The sequence below is a fragment of the Rattus norvegicus genome, chromosome 1 (assembly GCF_036323735.1).
Source record: "Rattus norvegicus strain BN/NHsdMcwi chromosome 1, GRCr8, whole genome shotgun sequence".
NCBI lineage: Eukaryota > Metazoa > Chordata > Mammalia > Rodentia > Muridae > Rattus > Rattus norvegicus.
This window is the reverse complement of record NC_086019.1, coordinates 161,485,165-161,505,695: the sequence shown is the minus strand read 5'-3', so window position 1 is coordinate 161,505,695 and position 20,531 is coordinate 161,485,165. Positions and strand designations below refer to the sequence as shown.

The 20,531-nt window shown below is 45.3% G+C and overlaps 1 long non-coding RNA gene across 2 annotated transcripts; it reads right to left on the bottom strand.

Annotated features, from left to right (window-relative positions):
- Nucleotides 1-455: 455 nt before the first annotated feature.
- On the bottom strand, nt 456-18,705 carry LOC102550562 (uncharacterized). 2 transcript variants are annotated; one of them, XR_005499320.2, is made up of 8 exons: nt 17,532-18,705; nt 16,673-16,741; nt 13,230-13,289; nt 13,056-13,137; nt 10,603-10,812; nt 8,735-8,954; nt 4,977-5,055; nt 456-755 (listed from the first exon to the last, which is right to left on the bottom strand). It is a non-coding gene; the product is annotated as an uncharacterized LOC102550562 (long non-coding RNA). The 2 variants fall into 2 exon arrangements; XR_005499321.2 differs by lacking the exons at nt 16,673-16,741; nt 17,532-18,705 and adding an exon at nt 13,779-15,712.
- Between the last annotated feature and the right edge of the window lie 1,826 nt (nt 18,706-20,531).

The following is a 20,531-nucleotide window of genomic DNA, read 5'->3' as shown; positions in this document are numbered from 1 at the left end:
GAGAGAGAGCTTTCAGTCAAACCATCCCTCTTACCCCTTCTTTCATAAGCACAAAAACCAAATTCCTGTGTCACTCAGGCAAAGCAGTCACCAGTCCTCTGCGTGTATATCTGGTGAACATTTGTGACTTCTCAGTGTCTTCACAAAGACAGCTTTCTCCTGATGACATACATTGGTACCAACCTTTAAGTAAAGTTTTCAGGGCTGCAGAGATGGATCAGCAGTTAAGAGCATTGACTGTTCTTCCAGAGGACCTGGGTTCAATTCCTAGCACCCACATGACAGCTCACAACCATCCAGAACTCCAGTTCCTGGAGATTTAGTGCCCTCTTCTGACCTCTGAGGGCACCAAGCACATGTATAGTACATAGACATGTACAGGCAAAATCCCACACACATAAGAATAAGCAAATCTAAAAAAATTTTTTTAATTAAGTTTTCTTTACTTTGTCACAAAAGTATTTACATAATAGAGAATTTAGTACACATAGGTACAATTTCTTATCCTTATGCTTTTTATGTCAAGCACGTAGATGGCTACCAGTACTGTAGATTAAGAATTTCCTGGTCATTAAAGACTTCATAAATATCTAGTCTTCTTAGCCAGCATAGAATATACAACCACAGAATTTTGAAATGAACCTTTTATCATTGAACACGTAGTTTGTTTCCAAGTTTCATGAATAATGGTAGACATGTCATGCTGCCTAAATGTCTCATCATTTCCTTAGGACCGATTCTTGGAAGTAGAATTCCTAAAGGAATTTGAATTTTATCATAAATAAAACACAGGAAGAAATGGATCACTCCCTACCTTAGGAAAGTGTGCCCTCTTTTACCACTGTGGCCACAGCTAGAGGAGGCTTTACACATTGGACAGCAGAACCATACACCCTCCTGCTTCTTCTCATCACCCCTCCTTGGCTACCCTGACTGGCCTTTGGACTGACCAATAACTGTCTTTCTCTGACACATAGAGACCAAACAGCCCATAAGATCAGAGCAGAGTGCTTACTGGGACTGTCTGAAAACAGAGCATGCAGGGCCAGTTTAAAAGGGAGAGTGCCAAGATAAGAAAGTCAGAACTAATCACAACCAAGTTTTCTCTTCAAAGCACTTTTTTTCTTTTCTTCTCTTCAGCTTTTTAAATGAGCATGTGCAATTTATCACAGGAAAAGCTAACATACTGGGGAAAACAACAACAGATTCTCAGATTTGGCGTGAGACTGGGGATTGTCTGGTTCTTGGACAAGCAGCTGTGAGTTCTGTGGCTCTGCAATACTGCCTACAAATTCCTGGCTGGCTCAGAATGAATCTGCTCCTGAGTCACGGAAAGAAAGGATTATTGAGTCCCTCTAGGGACACTAGTGGGAGCCATGGTTATCTTCCAATCCTACAAGTGGACTCTAGGACCAACTGCTAGGGACCCTTTGTCCAAGAGACATATTGATGATGCCCAGCCAGAATGTCTTAGCAGGCAGAGTGGAGCAAAGATAGCCACAGCTGCTCCAGGGTGACCACTCCATCTCAGGGAGGGTTGGGGTACACACTGGAGGCCCCTGTCCTGGAGGGGACTGTGGTGATTCATGTAGAAGGCAGGGAAACAATTCTCAAACTCTTTGATGCCAGGACTCCTCTACACTACTAAAGACTACAAATGCCAGTGTCCGCGTAGGGTCTAGCATTCAAGACTCACTGTACTAGAAGTTCAAGCTAAAAAAGTCTTTACACATTTATTAAACTTGCTTTTTTAAAACATCTACTACAGCCTTTGTAATCTCTAATATGAATTAGAATGTGGTGTGTGTGTGTATGTGTGTGTGTGTATGTGTCCGTGTGTCTGTTTGTGTGTGTGTCTGTATGTATTTCTGTGTGTATGTCTGTGTGTCTCTGTCTGTGTGTATGTTTGTCTGTGTATCTGCGTGTGTCTGTGTGTCTGTCTGTATGTCTGTGTGCATGTCTGTGTCTGTGTATCTGTGTGTGTGTCTGTGTGTCTGTCTGTGTGTCTGTCTGTATGTCTGTGTGTATGTCTGTGTCTGTGTATCTGTGTGTGTGTCTGTGTGTCTGTCTGTATGTCTGTCTGTATGTCTGTGTCTGTGTATCTGTGTGTGTGTCTGTGTGTCTGTATGTATGTCTGTGTCTGTGTGTGTGTCTCTGTGTGTGTATGTGTCTGTGTGTGTGTGTGTGTGTGTGTGTGTGTGTGTGTGTGGAAAGTGACTATATTTTCTAAACCAAAAAGAAAAACTAAAACAGGTTTCTTGTGTCCTGAGCTCCTTCCACTGTCTGGACTGTTAGTGTGCAGCTGCATTCCTACCTCTGTTTCCACACTTGGCCTGTTGCAAGTCTAATGAGAATGGAAACGCATTCTTTTATGTGTAGCTGGCAAAGGAAGGGGTATTTTAACTGCCTTCCCACACAAGTGTGGACATTCTTTTAATTCCTTATTAAAACTTGACAAGGGGAGAGGGTTCTAGGTGGTATTGCTTGGTTGGTTGCTTTGTCATTGTTGTGATAAGAGCTTTCCTTGTAGCCCAGGTTGGCCTGCAGCTCTCAGCCTTCCTGCCTCAGCCTCCCGACCGACCGGTTGGGTTACCAACTGGTTACTGTGGTGCAATAGACATTGGTAACCATCCTTAAATGGGCTTCTCAGCTGCGGTAAAGGATTCTTAGTGTTCTGCAACTGTGTTGTTTCTGTTCTTTCCACGTGTCACTTGTGTGGCAGCGTGTGATGCAGTCTCCTTCCCTGTGAGGATGGAAATTGTTCTATACCTATCCCTATCACCTCTTGATAGGAATGTTTCCAAACATTAAATAAGCAGTGATAAGAAATAGGAAAAGTGTGAGATGGGCTGAAGAGATGGCTCAGCAGTCAAGAGCAGGACTTACTACTTGTTCTTGCAGAGGGCCTGGGTTTGGTTCTCAGTCCCTGGATAAGCTGCTCGCAACTGCCTATCACTCCAGCTATTAGGGAATCCGATACCTTCTTCTGGCTTTCAAAGGTGCCTGCAATCCTGTATACGTATATACCCCATATTAAATACATTTTTTAAAAAAATTTTAAAAGCAAATCTTAAAAATAAAGTTCTGTATGCTGGGTGTAGTGGCACATGCCTTTAATCCCAGCACTCAGGAGGCAGAGGCAGGCAGATCTCTGTGAGTTCAAGGCCATTCTGGTCTACAGAATGAGTTCCAGGACAGCTAGGACTACACAGTGAAACTCTATCTCAAAACAAACAAAAATATTGTAATAGAAGTGAGGCAGGTTCTGAGGGGAGAGGGCAGAGGCAGAAGAACCAGCCTAACCTTGGCTGGGCTTCCAGACCTGTTGCCCAAGCAGAGACTGAAGAGTGGCTAAGAGCTGGTCGGGAAAGGGCTGCTACTAGCACTGAAGCAACTCCAGTGTCAGGCCTGGGGTGTGAGAAAAGGCGTGGCCAGGGTTCAGGTCTGAGCAGTGAAAGGCCACAAAGGGAGTTTGTGAAACAGTCAGAAACTGGTGGAACATTTATGATAGGTCAGGCACTGTGTTGAACCTCTGCCCTGAACCCAGGCCCTCAAATATGCTAGGCAGTCTTCCCCACTGCTGCACTCTCGAGAGCATGGTGAGCATAATTCACTTAAACATACATTCAGCTAAAACTGAGATTGTCCTGAGTATATGCTGAGGGCCAACACTACTCTTAGTGGTTCAAACAAAGCACTAAAATGTAATCCCAGCAAGGACATAAAATTGGTACTATTATCCTTCCCATTTTAGAGGTAGAAAAGTGAGGCACAGGGAGGCTAAAATACATTGCCCAAAGTCATGCTCATAAATTGGAACTTGAACTCAGGTTTCAGCAGCTGTGCCTGTCAATACTCTGCCAGAGACCTGAGGACGGGGAGCGGGGGGGGTGATGGGGGAGGGGGGGAGGGAGGGAGGATTTGGACTTCTACTTGGCGTGACTACTGAGTGCATTAGGCAGAAAGTAGGCAAGTCAGGTAGGTGTGTGCTTTGTAACCATTTCTAGCTATGGCGTGCATGCAAAACAAGGGATTATCCACGGAGGTAACAACGCATCTCAAAGCGCTGCCACCATAAACAAATGTGGCGCTTGCGGGCAATGCCTTGTAAAGTGAATGCTTATCGATGGCCCAGCTTTGCTTGGCTCGATACCGAAGTAATGAATCCTTACATGAGAATCATCCTTCCTTTTACAGGATTTGGTGATGCTCTGGAGATGAATGGGAACGGTATAGTTGTGTACTAGTAAATGTGTTCTCTACGGGAGTAAGTTCCTTTATTTATAGAGTTTGTTGGGTTTTTTTTCTTTCAGAAGAAATACTTCAAACATAGCTGATGCCAGACATTCAAGAATTTAATAACTAGCCTCGGAGAATTTAGCTCTGCTGAGTGACTGATTCACACACAAGAGCCCAGAGAAGCCAAGATTCTTGTTCAAGATCTAGGGGAAGGTAATGGTTTAACACAGGCCTTTTCTCTATTTTTTCCCCAGGTGTGGTGGTTTGAATGAGAATGGCTCCCATAGGCTCATATATTTGAATACTTGGTCACCAGGAAGTGGCACTATTTGTAAGGATTATGAGGTGTGGCCTTGTTGGAGGAAGTGTATCACTGTGATGAGCTTCAAGATCTCAAATGCCCAAGCCAGTGCCAGTGCTCTCTCTCTCTGTGTCTCTGTCTCTGTCTCTGTCTGTCTGTCACTCTGTCTCTGTTTCTCTCTCTCTGTCTCATTCTGTCTGTCTCTCTGTTTCTGTTTCTGTTTCTGTCTCTGTCTCTGTGTCTCTGTCTCTGTCTCTGTCTCTCTCTGTCTCTCTCTCTCTATCTCTCCTGCATGCTGCCATGTTTCCCACCTTGATGTTAATGGACTAAACCTCTGAACTATAAGCCAGCCCCAGTTAAATGTTTTCTTTTGTAAGAGTTGTTCTTTAGGAATGAGTTACAGGCTAGGGATATAGTTCAGTTGGTAAATCCCTACCTTTCATGCAGAAAGCCCTCAGTTCAAACCCCAGAACCACATAAACTGGGCACGATGATGCATGTCTATACTCCTAGACCTGGAGAGGTAGAGGGAGAAAGATTAGGAGTTAAAGGTCATCATTGACTTTATAGCAAGTTCAAGACCAGCTTGGGATACATGAAAGACCCTGTCAAAAGCAAATTATTTTAATGAACTGGCATCTGTGGAAGTGTCTCGATCTTACATCAATCAAATCCTAAAATTCATAATCTTTTAAACTTTCATTTTTACTAGTTATCTATTAATGAATTTGGCCACTACTGAATTGTGATATTCATAAACGAAAAGTGAGCAGTTACTGGATTTTATTTATAAATGTCAGTTTTAGTGATCCCACTTGCTCCAGGACAGTCTTGACAACCCCCAGTTCCTCCCGTGGCTCAGAACCGAGGGGAAGGGCCTTCGCTTGGGAAGTAGACTCGGCTAGCAGGACATCAGATTCTGGCCATTGTCTTGGATTGTTGTGATTTTCTTTCCTTTTCTCTTTTTTCTTTGAGATGGATTCTTACTACATAACCCCAGTGGATATGGAACTCCCTGTGTAGACCAGGGTGCCCTTAAAATCAGAGCTCTTCCTGCCTTTGGCTCTGAGTATTGAGACTGTATGTGTACAATAACACACCCAGCTTTCATTAGGATTCTAAATTGACAATATTCTTTTTTGTTTGATTTCTAGCTACCGTTGGACTGGTTTCTCCCCTTTTTGGCTCAGTCTGTTATATTTCAGCACTGTGACTCATGTTTGGGTCAGTAGCATTCTGTCCCTTAATTTTCTAACAAGTAGACTCTAAGAGAAGCAAGTACACCCTGGCTCAGCAGAGACTCAGCTGTACCCTGTTGTGAGATCAGTGTAAATATTATCTCTCTAAATTTTATCTACGTGCCGACAGTTCCATGGCGATGCTGGTAGCTTCCAAGAGGGTAGTGCTATTTAGTTCACTTACAACACTGTTTATAATTCATTTCAATGGGATCACATGTTCTCCCACTGTAGAGTAATAAAAATGTGAGCTCAACTCCATTTAGAGTTTCTATGTGGAAACAAAATTTCCACTGCACACCGGGAAGTGACAGTGTTACAGTTGAAGACATGCTGTAGAATTAAAAAGATCCCTTGTATCCTAGCTGTGAGATACGAGGTCGGCGGCTTCTGTATTGATTTCCTAATGTTTAAATAAAGCAAAAATACTACTCCCAATACATTTGGGTTTTAAAGATCCATCAAGATAATGATATGCCTGGAACAAAGTCAATGATCCTCACTGGCTTCTCCCTTTTCTTGGCTCAGTCTGTTATATTTCACAGAACACACTGTGACTCATATTTGGGTCAGTGCATTCTGTCCCTTAATTCCCTGCGTGGTCTCCTGTTAGGGAAAATACAAATGGCTTCTCTGAGATTTCAATAGATACACAAATATCTCTTACCATAACCTGTCAAGTACCCAAGACAGAACTCTTCTGGAAAACTCTTCTTTAAAATTGTCTTTTAAAAAATTGACAATTTAGGGGTTGGGGATTTAGCTCAGTGGTAGAGCACTTGCCTAGCAAGCGCAAGGCCCTGGGTTCCGTCCCCAGCTCCGAAAAAAAAGAAAAGAAAAAAAAATCTGATATTAGTAATTTAGATGTTGTAAAAATTTTTTTAATTCAGTGTGTGTGTGTGTGTGTGTGTGTGTGTGTGTGTGTGTGTGTGTGAAAACACATATGCCTCAGCGTGCATGTGGAGGTCAGAGGATGATGTGCAGGAGTTCCTTGGCGTCCCCGTTTACCTTCTAAGCCAGCCTGTAACTTAGAGCCAGGACTGCTGGACCACACAGAGATTCTGCTGGCTTGCTTGCCTTCGAGGTGCTAGAAATGGACTCCAGAGCCTCATACATGCTAGGCCAAATGTTCAGCTCTGAGCCACAACCCCCATCTCAGTAGCTAGTTTTGTTCTTGTTCTTTTGAGATAAGGTCTCCCTGTGTAGCCCCAGACTGGTGTGGGGCTCACCATGTAACCCAAGTTGTTCATCCTGTGCTCAACCCTGAGCTTGTCACCCTCCCCTGACCTCCTAAGCTGCACTGGGATTGTAGCATGCGCCACCAGGCCAGCCTTATAGGGCAGTTCTGTTTTTAATTACTTAACTTTAAGGAAGTTCTTAGTAGCTACACTATTTTAATTCCTACCCATGGTACACATAGATTCCAAGACTACTGTTTTCAATATAGTTTTTTTCTTATTATAACAATCAGTTTCAGAAGCCAGACATTCTTATTCATCGTTCTAAGGACCCTTCAGGAAGGAGTGACCTAGACATACCTGCTAAATGTTGGAGTCACCAGCACCTGAGACTGGAGAAGCCATGTGCCAGGGAGGAAGGACTACAGCCTGCTTTCTATGTGAGTCTTGCAGATGCCCACTGCTTGCAAGGGTGGCATCTCAATAAACCCACTGGGACTCTCCTCTGTGAAAAGGGCACTGGGTACCACTAAGCTACCCAACACCGCAGCTCAGCTTTGCCTATCTCCCACGTGCTTGGAACTCTTATAAAGCTACAGCCAGGCACACTCACCAAACACAAGGCCCGTTTTCAATTTTATAGTAAAGAGTTGAATGCCTCAGGTCATTTACTGAATGTCCACATTTTGAAACTCCCGGGAAAATAGGAATGATGGGACAGCAATTGTTTACCTTTAGGATCTCATGGTGGGAGTGACCTGGCATTCTGCTGTCCTGGGAGAGATCAAATCTCAAAATCTGAAGTGTGATGTGGTGGTGGTTTGCTTTCACACTATCATGAAGCCCAAAAACTAAAATGGTTGTAAATTGGACACCATCTATATTTACCATTATTGTTATTATTATTATTATTATTATTATTATTATGTGTTATTATTGTTATTGTGGTTTTGCAGGGGCAGCCTCACTTTGTAGCTTAAGCTAACTCTAGAACTCTCTATGTATCCCATTCTGTTCTCTCTCTCTCTCTCTCTCTCTCTCTCTCTCTCTCTCTCTCTCTCTCTCACACACACACACACACACACACACCCCTCTCCTGAAGAGAACAAGTTTGTTTAGAACACCTTAAGGAGAACAGCGACTCAGACAGCTGGCAGGGTAATCTCACTCCCCATGACATCACTGGCCCGCAGCTGTCTCTGCTGTTGTCCTGATTTTACAGGCTTACCTGGAGGCCTGCAGTCTGAAACAGAGCATCAGGACTCTGACACCTCCCGCCGCCCCCTTATTGACTGAAACTTGCTGGCCTGGCACAGGCCTCTTCCTGGACCTGGAAGGGCTGCATCACTGTGGCTGCATGGCCATATGTTCCCACATATGTTTCTGAAGTCTTGCAAAGGTAAAATCGCTTTGCCACAATCAATTAAGATCACTTTTGATTTCCATCAAGACAATTCTGCATGTGGGATGGCACTGAAATGACTACAGATTTCTGAGGACCCTGCCAAGGGGAAGTTGAGTTGAGGATGCCTTGAATTTTGATCAAGCTGGAGATTAAATATAGATAAAGACTTAGACATAGATGATACAGAGCTGTTGTTTCCTCTTTTCCTGTTTCCTCACTCTGTAGCCCAGGTTGTCCTTGGACTCAGCACTATGCAGTCCCATGCTGGCCTCTAACTCACAATGCTAATCCTGCCTAACCCTCCTGAGTGCTGGAATTCCAGGCCAAGGAGCCTGGCTGAGTTGGACGTCTTGTATGGTTTACAGATAGTTACCTCCTCCTTCTGGGTTGGTGACAGTGTACAGGACCATTACACTGCCATGACAGAACCGGCAAGATGGCAAAGCTGTTGATGCCAACTGAGGTCCGATCCGAGTGTGCCCTATGGTAGGTACCAGGAGCCACAGGAATGTGGGCAGTGGCGAATCAAAGACCGACAATAATGGAGTCTGTGGGAAATCCTTCCAACTCTTCCAGTCATCGGATGTGTAAAGCTGTAACAGGGGAGGGGAGTTGTAACTCACGGGCAGGGAGTGGAAACACAGGCTTTCTATGTCAGGAATACACTCAGTAATGCACTCATCGGTCAGCTTTGCCCCTTGTGTTGTTGTTTTGGATGGGGGGTTACTTGTTTTTTTGTTAGCATTTTTCATCATGAGCAGAGAGGGAAACAATCATTACATTTGGAAAACCCGAGAGCCAGGTTTAAAGCACAGTTCTAACCTGGGCGGGGCAGCTCACAGCTGTAATTCCATGAGGACTGAATGAGTTTGGTCTATGCTGTGAGTTCCAAGCTGGCCTAGACTACAAAGTGAGATCCTGTCTCCAAAATAAAAACCAAACCAAACCAAAACGATAGTTCTAATTCATTTCTTTAAATTTTTCTTCCTTTTTTAAGACAGGGTCCCATGTATCCTAGGCTAGCCCCCACCCTACTCAATAGAGCAGAGAATGACCCTGGACTCCTTTCTGATCATCATGCCTCTACATCCCAGGGGATACCCCACACCTGATTTCCACAATGCTGGGTAGCAAAACCAGGACATGTACTCCATCAACTAAGCTACACCTACCCAAATCCTCTTTCTTGCGAAGATCAAGGGAAGATCCTGGTGGGACAGTTGGGACGGATAAAGCAATTAGATTCTGGGAAGGGGCTTGCCCAGATTGTTTTACACAACAAAGGAAGATTCACACATGGCTCCAAAATTAAGTCTACAATTCCAGTGTAATGGTTTCAATATGCTTGACCCATGGGAAGGGGCACCACTAGGAGGCGTGGCCTTATTGGAGGAGGTTTAGCCTTGGTGGAGGAAGTGTGCCACTGTAGAGGTGGGGCTTTGAGGGCTCATATTTATGTTCAAATATGACCAGTGTGATCCAGAAACAGTCTGCTCCTGGCTCCCTGTGGATCAAGATATAGAGCTCTCTCAGCTGTTCCGGCACCATGTCTGCCTGGACATACTTCCCACCATGACAGTAATGGACTGAATCTGAAACTGTAAACCAGTCCCAACTAAATGTTTTCCTTTATAAGAGTTACCTTGGTCATGGTGTCCCTTCATGGCAATGAACCCCTAAGACACCCTGCAAACACATCCTAGTAACAGATCTCCTAAAAACCCGCCTTGCCCTGATCCTCAAAGCTGATCTACTCACTGCTTACCACTGAGCCTAAACAAGGATCAGCCAGGACTGGCATTCTCCCTTTTATTATGGAGGACCTAACCTTGGGCAGTTTGGACCAGATACTCTCCACCAGTTCGAATCCCTTATTTTTTGGGTACTCCTCTGTGTGCAGTGGCACACACTGGTGGCTAGATCTTCAAAACTTGGGAAGGGAGGCAGGAAGTCTGAGTGTGAAGACTATGGCTCAATAGCTCACCTCTGCCATGAAGACGTCATAACAAATGCCATAGCAATTTGCCGCCAAATAATCTGGCCTTTTTTTTTTTTTTTTAGAGCAGAGATGAGCATCGAAACATGGTCTCAGTATGAGAACCAAGCTGGTTTCAAGTTTGGAACAATCTCGCTCCTGGCTTCTGAGTACTAGGATTCCAGACTTTCATCACCAGGCCTGGTTAAGACTCATCTTTTCTTTTTGACAGCATCGCACGCAGCCCAGGCTGGCTTCCAACTTACTTTCGGAGGATGACCTGGAAATCCTGGTCCTCTGCCGCCGCCTCTCCAGTGCTGAGGTTTTAAGTGTGTGTGCCCTGGCTCACACTCTTCTGAGTGCTGGCAGTGATCTCTGAACTGTGGGTACCGAGGAGGAAGGGCCTGGCGAAGGCAGGGACTGTACCTCAGGAAAACTCCAGAAGCAGAGCTTCCTCGGAACTTCACCTCCACAAACTGCAAGGAAAAGAGCAGCTGAGGTGCTAACCTGCCCAATTTGTGCACGCTGCCTACCTCTGAGTAAACACCAATGGAGCTGGAGCCTCAGGCCCAGAGCTAGTATGTTAAAAAAATTAATATTTATTTACCAGGTGGATTGGGAAAAACATATGGAGGTCAGAAGACAACTTTTCTCCATCCACCATGTAGGTTTTGGGGATTCAATTCAGATCATCAGACTTGGTGCCAAATGCCTTTACCCACTGAATCACCTCTCTGGTCCCACGTGTTGGTTTGAATAAAAATGGCCCCTTTAGACTCACTCATATGGCCTTACTGGAGTGGGTGTGGCCTGGTTGGAGGAACTGTACCACTGTGGGGAGGGGGAGTGTGGGGTTTCAGAAACTCAAGTCAGGCCTAGTGGCTCACTGTCTCTTCCTGTGGCCTGCACTCTCAGCTACCACTCCAGCACCGTGTCTGCCTGCAGGCCACCATGCTTCCCGCCACGACAGTAATGGACTAAACCTCTGGATTATAAGCCAACTCCAATGAACCATTTTCTTTTTTAAGAGTTGCTGGGGTCGGGGTTGGGGATTTAGCTCAGTGGTAGAGCGCTTGCCTAGCAAACGCAAGGCCCTGGGTTCAGTCCACAGCTCAAAAAAAAAAAAAAAAGAGTTGCTGGGGTCACAGTTTCTCTTCACAGACGTAAAACCCTAAGATATCCCAGACCCACCACATTTTAAGAGTAACCTCTTAATAACCTGTTCTGCCCTCTTCTTTGCAGTCCTAGAAGTAAAGTTCAGAGGAAGCTGTTTCCAGAGTCCACCTGAGGCAAACGAGCAGCCCTCACCAGGCCCCTCCTCCTCCACACCCACAGCTCAGAGGACTCTGCCAGCACTCAGAAGATGTGAGCAAAGTGCAAAGATGTGACAAACATCAGTGCCACATTTTTAATTTAAAAGAACTGGGTCAGTCACAGATCTGAACAGCAGTAAAATACAGCTGCTCTCAGGTGTTTTTTTTTTTTTCCCCTTCCTGACAACAAGGTCTAATTATAAGCTGCGAGGACAACTAAATCTGAACTGTGCATGTGATCACAAACCTTCATGTCATCTCTGGTAGGTGGCTTTTACCTCGACCACACAGTTCCTAGTCAGAATAGGGGCAGTCACCAATTTGACTTAAAAAACAGAGTCCCACATCCTTGTGTTTCCAGTTCGAGCAGTGCCTAACGAGGAAAAGTCATGCCAACCCAAAGCCAAAGCCTTTGACTCGGTCTGCCTGGTCTCACTTTAGCAAGAGTCAAAGGTTTTCCTTCAGAGCACCATGAGTCCTGGAGGAGGCCATGTCTCCTTACCTTCTGCTCTGAGGCTCACAAGAGTAGATGCTACATGAAGAAAGCGATAGGGAACATTGGCCTAAACTCAGGGGGGTGGGGGGCAAAGAGCTCACTCCAAGCCAGATGCCGGGGAGCCTCGGAGCGTGGGCAGTGGACCATCTATCTACTGCAGACAGCCTCGCGAAGGAAGGCTGGTCACTGTAGTACTCCTTTCTGGTTCCCGCTCCCTCCAACCTGCCCTCTTCCTCTCCTCACTTCCCACATCTCCCCATTTCTGCCGTTGGTGGTGAGTCCGAGCGCCACTCTCTTCTCCTCCTCCCCAGCCTATGGTTATTTATCTGGTCTCTGTGAGAAGGGAAGCCTGTGACTTTCCAGAACAAACTGTCTCTGGCAGGATCCAGCGTTTGTAGAAGGGTGACTCACATCTGTCTGTGTAGGCCTGAGTGGGGATTCGGGCTTCCGCCGAGCGCGAAATTAACAAGCTCAAGGGTTGCAGTGGTACCACAGAGGAGAGGAATGACTGCATGTCCCCTCCAAGATTCCCCTCATTACAATCTTAGAAAATGAGAATTACCCCCACTTTTCTGGCCAGGAAGTTGAAACTCGGGACCATTGTGTAATTTCACCAAAGTCAAATAGCCAGTGTGTGGTAGAGCGGTGATGTGAACCCACGTGGAGTAATCTCAGACCCTGCTCCTTATCCCCTCCTCCAATCAGAACCTGCTTCTCTTAAAACTGTGTCTTTGAACTTTGGGACAAAAATAATTTCATGACTAAGTATAAGAAAGTTGTCCCTGAGACAAGGCTGTATGCTGGTGTCCCTCATGCCCTGAGGACCTTAATCAAACGCTAACTGAACACTTGGATGACATAATTGTGTCAGTGTCTAAAGATGTTTTTAAAAGTCTCCTCCTGGGCTCACCTCAGAGCAAGGAGACAGAGAATCTCATGCTTGTCCGTGCCTTCTTGGGGCTCAGGTTCACACTCATCTGTGTCCAAAGTCCCTAATTTAGGATCAGCCAAGCACAGGGCAATTACGTCACTCATCAGAAACCCCTTATGGCCGAAGTAACATTTGGTGGGGGCAGGATCTCACCACATAGAGCAGACTGGCTTCGGACTCACAGAAATCCACCTTTCTTCTGTCTCACAAGTGCTAGGATTAAAGGCGAACACCACCATATTTAGTATAACTGCGTTTTAGTTTTTTTTTTTTTTTTTTTTTTTACTGTACTGAGTTATACAAGGCCATTTTCCTATACATATACAATGAACTTGGAGCCCATTTGGCTCTATACCCCAATCCCCTCCCCCACTTTCCCCTCCCCCCCCCTTTCTCACCCCCCCTCCCCTTCCCCACCCTCTTAGTTTCTCCACGCACAGTTTTGCTTCAGTACTTTGAGGTCATTGTACATGTATGGCTTTATGAATGTATAAAGTCTAGTATCCACAAATGAGAGAAAACATGCGACATTTGTCCTTCTGACTCTGGCTTAATTTACTTAGTTTGATTATCTCCAGTTACCTCCATTTTTCTCCAAGCAACATAACTATAATTTATCATTGAATAGTTCCACTGTGCACATGCATTTTCTTTACCCTTCCGTCTGTAACCGGCCCCAGGCTGGCTCCATACCTTACCTACCGTGAACAGAGCAGCGTATTCAACTATCTCGATGGTGTGCTGACTCTGGCCTTGGATAAATCTCCAGATATCGCTGGGTCACATGGTAAATCTATGTTTAGTATTTCCAGGAACCTCCCTAGTGACTGGACAAGTTTACATTCTCACCAGCAATGGATGAGATTTCCCTTTTGCCAAACAGCGTGGTGGCCAGTATGTGCTGTTTGCTCTTGGAGGCTGCCATTCTGACCTGGGCGAGATGGGATCTCAATGTAGTTTTTATTTGCACTTCTCTCACTGACTCAGGGAACTTTATAAACGTCACCTCACTTACTCATGATAATTCTGCGAGGTGGACATTGCCATTTCTGTTTCCTGGATGCAGACTCTATAGCTCAGACAGACAAAGTCACATGTCATGGATGAATGATGTGCTGTGTGATCCGGGCAACAGGTAGGGAGCAGAGGGCATACTCAAGGTCATACTCAAGTCTCTTTGCAGTCTACAATCCCTGCTCTCTGACCCTGTAAAGAGACACTGCTACGTCGTGCCCCACAACCAGAGAGAAAGCTGTTTCCACCACTAAAATCTCTTGGAAACTGTGAGCCCCCATAATGTAGGCGTGATAGCTATATAAATCCTTCAATTATTTTTAACTGAATTTCATAGAGTGTGCCTGGAAAACATTGGTTTGTTAACACACATCATTGGCCCCTGGTGAGCCATGACTCAGTGAGCCCCGAGCCTCCCAAGGTCTCATTTTGCTCATTTGCAAAACGATGTTATTATAAGGATACATGGGTTATACAGGGACCTCAGAGAGCTTTCACAGCATGCTCAGGGAGGCTTTCCAGAAGGTGTGGGACCGACTGCCAGTTAGCCCATGATATGATTATTCCAAGGAACTCTAAGCTTTCCTGTTGTATTAATCAGGGTTCTTTAGAGGAACAGAATTTGTAGAATGAATATATACAATTTTATATGTTTGTAATATATTATTTATATATTTTATAATACATATGGGATTTATTAGAACGGCTTACAGGCTGTGATCAGACTAGCCTAACAATGGCTGTCTACCAATGGAAGGCCCAAGAATCTAGTAATAGCTCACTCAGTCCATGAGTCGGGATGTCTCTGCTGATCTTCAGTATTCGCTAGAGTCTCAAAGAAGTAGGTTCTAATGCCAGTGAAGGAATGGACTTGCCTTTGAGAGTGAGAGCAAGCAGGCAAAGGCAGTAAGCTTCCTTCTTCCATGTCCTTTATTTAGGCTGCCAGCAGAAGGTGTGGGCCAGATTAAAGGCAGATCTTCCCACCTCCAAAAATCCAGATTAAAAATGGGTCTTCCGGGGTTGGGGATTTAGCTCAGTGGTAGAGCGCTTGCCTAGCAAGCGCAAGGCCCTGGGTTCGGTCCCCAGCTCCAAAAAAAAGAAAAAAGAAAAAAAAATGGGTCTTTCCTCTCCAAATGATTTAATTAAGAAAAAAAAATCCCTCACAGGTATGCCCAGCCACGTGAATTTTAGTTATTTCCAGATGTTGTCAAGTTGACAACCAAGAACAGCCACCTCACCTATATTTCACAGGCTCACAGTTCTCAGAGATTCAGAGTGGAAACGGCTCCCTCCGAGTCAGTCCTGTAGCAGTGGCTGAGTCCTAGGTGCAGGGAGCGGTGACTGTAGACTGCAAAGAGGCTCATGACCTTCAAAGGTCTATTCCCAGCAACCTACTCCAGTCAGCCAGACCTGCTTCCTCAAGGCTCCGCTGCCTTCTAAACAGTGCCACAAGTTGGGGGTGTGCATTCAAGAACACATGTGTGGAAAACAGAGCACCTGGCTTTAAAACCCAAATCCATGTCTGAACTGGGTAACCATGGATACAATCTTTAACTTCTCCATGCTTCCTTTTCATCCCTAAAATGGAAACAATTCATCTCCTAAGGTACCTGTAAGAATTATGATAGTTGTATACAACATGGTTGGACTGGCAGCTGGGACACATTCAACACTGCAACATTACTGTAGGTCCCTGACTCTAACTCTGACCTGCAAGACAGGACTGCCTTTCTGTCCTACAGGCTACAAAGTGACTGGGGCAGTGAGCCAATGTTTGCTGAACGAAGCAGCCACAGTCTGCACTACCAAAGACCCCATCTAGAAATGACACCAACTGAATTCAAACAAGCTAGACAAACAATCGCTCATGTTTTAAAACCCAGGTGGTAAATCTTACTTCACCATAACCAAAAGCTCATATAGTTTAAGGGAGACTTTCTTCCCTGAATCTCCAGTATCTCCATTTTGTTGATTCTCTCCACAAATAGGTCACTCTACCACCCAAGCCTTAAACCAGTGGTTCCCAACCTTCCTAATGCTGACCCTTTAATACAGTTCCTCATCGTGTGGTGAACCCTCCCACCATAAAATTATTTTCGTTGCTACTTCCTAACTGTAGCTTTGCTACTGTTATGAACACAATGTAAATATCTGATATGCAGGATATCTGACATGTAACCCCTGTGAAAGGGGTTGGTCAAATGCCATGGAGTTGCGACCCACAGGTTGAGAACCATTGCCTTAGAAGGTTGAATTAGCAAATTCAATGGAAAATGGAACCTTTCCTCAGAAGGCAGAGCTCATGTCCAATATTTATGTTGCATCCTTAAATTCTAAGGACCGGAAAATGAAGTGATCTGATTGGCTAGGTCTGCCTGCCTGTGGAGAAAAGAAGGCGGGGCTTATGTAGCCATTGACTTCTCCAAAGGAAAGAAAATGCTTTGACAAAAAAGGAGAAAGGAAAACTGAGTAGGCAAATGTGACAAATGTCCTGACAGCCAAAGCTGATCATCAAGCCCTTAGTCCCGATCACTCCAGAAAATAAGAACATGCCCAGTTACAATCCATCCTTAAAGAAATACCTTAGCACAGGCCAGAAGGCGTGGCGGTAAATGTGTTTGCACAGACAACCTGAGTTCAGTTTCCAGAACCTGAGGAGAAAGGAGAGAGTCAGCCCCTGACATTGTTCTCTGGTTTTTACAATTGCACTGTGGTACGCATGTACACACACACACTCTCTCTCTGACTCTCTATCTTTCTCTCTCTCTCTGACTCTCTATCTTTCTCTCTCTGACTCTGTCTTTCTCTCTCTCTCTGTCTCTCTCTCTCTGACTCTATCTTTCTCTCTCTCTCTCTCTGACTCTCTGTCTTTCTCTCTCTCTGTCTCTCTCTCTCTGACTCTATCTTTCTCTCTCTCTCTCTCTCTCTGACTCTCTGTCTTTCTCTCTCTGTCTCTCTCTCTCTCTGACTATCTTTCTCTCTCTGACTCTCTTTCTCTCTCTCTCTGACTCTCTGTCTTTCTTTCTCTCTCTGTCTCTCTCTCTGACTCTGTCTTTCTCTCCCTCTGTCTCTCTGACTCTCTATCTTTCTCTCTCTCTGTCTGTCTCTCTCTCTGACTCTCTGTCTTTCTCTATTTCTCTCTCTCTGACTCTCTGTCTCTCTCTCTCTCTGACTCTCTGTCTTTCTCTCTCTGTCTCTCTCTCTCTGACTCTCTGTCTTTCTCTCTCTGTCTCTCTCTCTGACTCTCTGTCTCTCTCTCTCTGACTCTCTGTCTTTCTCTCTCTCTGACTCTCTCTCTCTCTCTGACTCTCTGTCTTTGTCTCTCTCTCTCTCATACATACACACACACACACACACACACATACACACACACTCACACACTATCGTGTTGGTGGTGGCATCATCATCATAAACTTCAACCTTCCCTAGCAATTATTTTACCTTTCAATGATTCCCAGATCCTCCTTAAATCCCACACAGTGCCCTTAGGGTCTGGGGAGTGAACTGTGGCCTCCTTTGCTCATGTACAGCACGATCTGCCCCTTTGAGTTCCTATTCAAGGTATTTTTCTTTTTGTTCCACTGCAGAAATGAAAAAACAGGGTTAATTCCTCATTCTGTAAATCAACTTTAAGGTTTTACTTTCTTTTTTCTTTTTTGTTTTTAGTAAGAACATCAAGTAGATTTCATCAATATGGCAGTGTTTGGAGTAGAAAGAAAACTACAGTGGGTGCTTGCCTGCCCCAGTAGAGAGGTTACACACTTGGTCACATTTCCTTTCCCTGAATGTAATAATGGTGGAGAAGTGGAGAGGGAGGAGGAAGGAGTGTTCCAGCTACTCACAGAATCAGAAACTATCCCTCCAGTGAGTCAGCAGTGTGGCTCTCATTCCTCAGCCTCATGAGGAAACCAGCAGCTGCTCGGCACTCTGCTCGCCGAGCGGAGGTGCTGCCTCAGGTGTGGGCAGTAATGAGAAGCACAAGAGGCCCTCACACCTCCCAGCATCCCTTCCTTCCATGAGCTCATCCCTGCCTCAGGTGTGATCACTGCAGCCAGAGGTGCTTCGACGGGTGGGTGATGAAGCTGGAGAGCAGGAGGTGGACAGAGCCGCAGTGACTTGTCCCTTCTGTTTGTCCTGTGGATAGCAGGAGTCAGGCTGGGCTGCACCTGGGTTCTGTCTCTCCTGCACTGTCATCCCTTTCTTTTTTAACCTTTTCTTTCTTTTTCCTTTTTTCCCTTTTCTTTCCTCCTCTCTCTCTCTCTCTCTCTCTCTCTCTCTCTCTCTCTCTCTCTTTCTCTCTTTCTTGGTTGGTTGGTTTGGTTTTGGTTTGTTGTTGTTTTGAGACAGTGAGTGTTTCTTTCTTTGTGTAGTCTTGGCTGTCCTGGAGCTCAGTTTGGAGACTGGCCTTGAACTCAGAGAGATCCTCCTGGGTTCTGGTTAAGCGCCACCAAGCTTGGCTTCTATTTTTCATTTAAGAATTGTAATGTGCTTTATTATCGTATACGTGCATGGAGAGGGGAGGGTTCACACAGCACAGCAGGTGTGCAGGTCAGAGCAGAGCTTGGAGTCTGCTCTCTCCTGCCTTTACACGAGTTCCAAGGATCAAACTCAGGATTGCATGGCGAAGCGCCTTTACCTGTTAGCCACCGAACTGGCCCCACACTGCCATTTTATTATGAAGCTTTTAATCAAACAACATGAGAAATGAGTGTATAACATAGTTATCACCCATTTTCAGCACTTACCAGGACTGCCTACCACACACGCATGTCTGCTTCATCCCAGTAGACATTTTAAAGTGAATCGCAGGCCTCCCGTAATCTCCTCCCTCAACACTTCACATGCAGATATTCCTACATATCACAGCCAATAAGACGCTTAAAAAGTAATAATTTGGGGTTGGGGATTTAGCTCAGTGGTAGAGTGCTTGCCTAGCAAGCGCAAGGCCCTGGGTTCGGTCCCCAGCTCCAAAAAAAAGAAAAGAAAAAAAAAAGTAACAATTCCTCCAGTCCATCCATCTACTTCTTAGCTTTTGCTTTCTGAATCCTAAAGAAATGCTTTTTTTGTGATGTTTTATTAAAATCCGGATCCAAACAAGGGTTCTTTCTCAATTATGCATTTGCACGAGTTGCTAATTATGTCGCTTGAACTTTATTTTCATTGATTTGTCATGTATGTGTTGGGGGAGGGGAGGCACATGAGCCACATGTGAATGTGGAGGTCACAGAACAACTCTGTGGAATGAGATCTTTCCTTCCACCTTTCTGTGGGTTCAGGGAATGGAACTCAGGTCGCCCGGAAACCTGATGAGCCATCTCCCCAGCCCTGCCTTTTGAATTTTAAAATCTAAGACACACACACCCCATTCCACTACATCGTCTTTGTATTCGTTTCTTCTTACGATGTTGACTTGATGATTAAACTAGTCAGTTGTTTAATCCATCTCATACTCCGAATTTATCCATTTGTGTCTTTGGGCTGTCACTTAACCTTGAGCCTCGGGGGTTGAGAATGTATCTCCTATAGCTGGCAAGAAGGACAGACTGACAGACAAGAGAATGCATGACTCTGCAGCAGTATAGGCTGTGTTTGGGAAGAGACCGGCAGCAGGGAGATCTCCAGTCCAAGAAACTAGAGAGCCTGTTGTGGGGTCGTAGGCGAGGATAGTTATAGGGTGGAAACGGGAAAAGGGGAAGGTACTGAAGATTTCACACTATGTATCCAGATTCCCTAAAGGCCTAAAGAAATGCGTGCAGAAAGGAGGCCTCTTGTGGTTCCCTGCACCTGGACCAGCCAGAACCCGAGGCAAGCCTTACATCATGAGTGACGTCACCTTATTGATCTCATTCCTAACAGACAATGGAAGAATTTCTTCTTGCCCAAACCTCCCAGTGGTTTGAACCAGAAGCTTTATAGTGGGATGATGGGAGAGCCGCAAGGACAAAGGCCAATTGTTGGCAATTGTTAGCCTCCCCTGAGCAAAGAGTGGTTTACAAAGCGATCTTTCTAAGGAGTCTGCCTGGGACGGATTGTACAGCGCATGTCAGGTGCTCTTACATAAGGCAGGGGCAGACTCCGCCCCCTCCCCTTTTTGAAACCGTCTTTCTCCTGAATCGTCCTCTCAAAAAGTCACCAGGACAACAGGAGGGGAAAGTGAGCTTCTCCAACTCCCTTCTTTCCTCACCCTCCCTTTCATCCTCACATCCACTGGGATTTCTTTTGGGAGGGGGTTTTACTGCTTTATTCTCTCAGGATCCTGCCTCACAGGACCTTGGCTGGGTTTTCACAAAGAAATCTGGGACTGCCATTTATCTAATCAACCCTCTGCTGCATTCAGCCTTGACAACAGCGTGCTGTGTTACTGTCCGCCGGCTGAGGCAGACAGCAGAATGCAGCGGGACTCTTTCTCCACTGAGGCTGATTTTTTTCAAACCATACCTC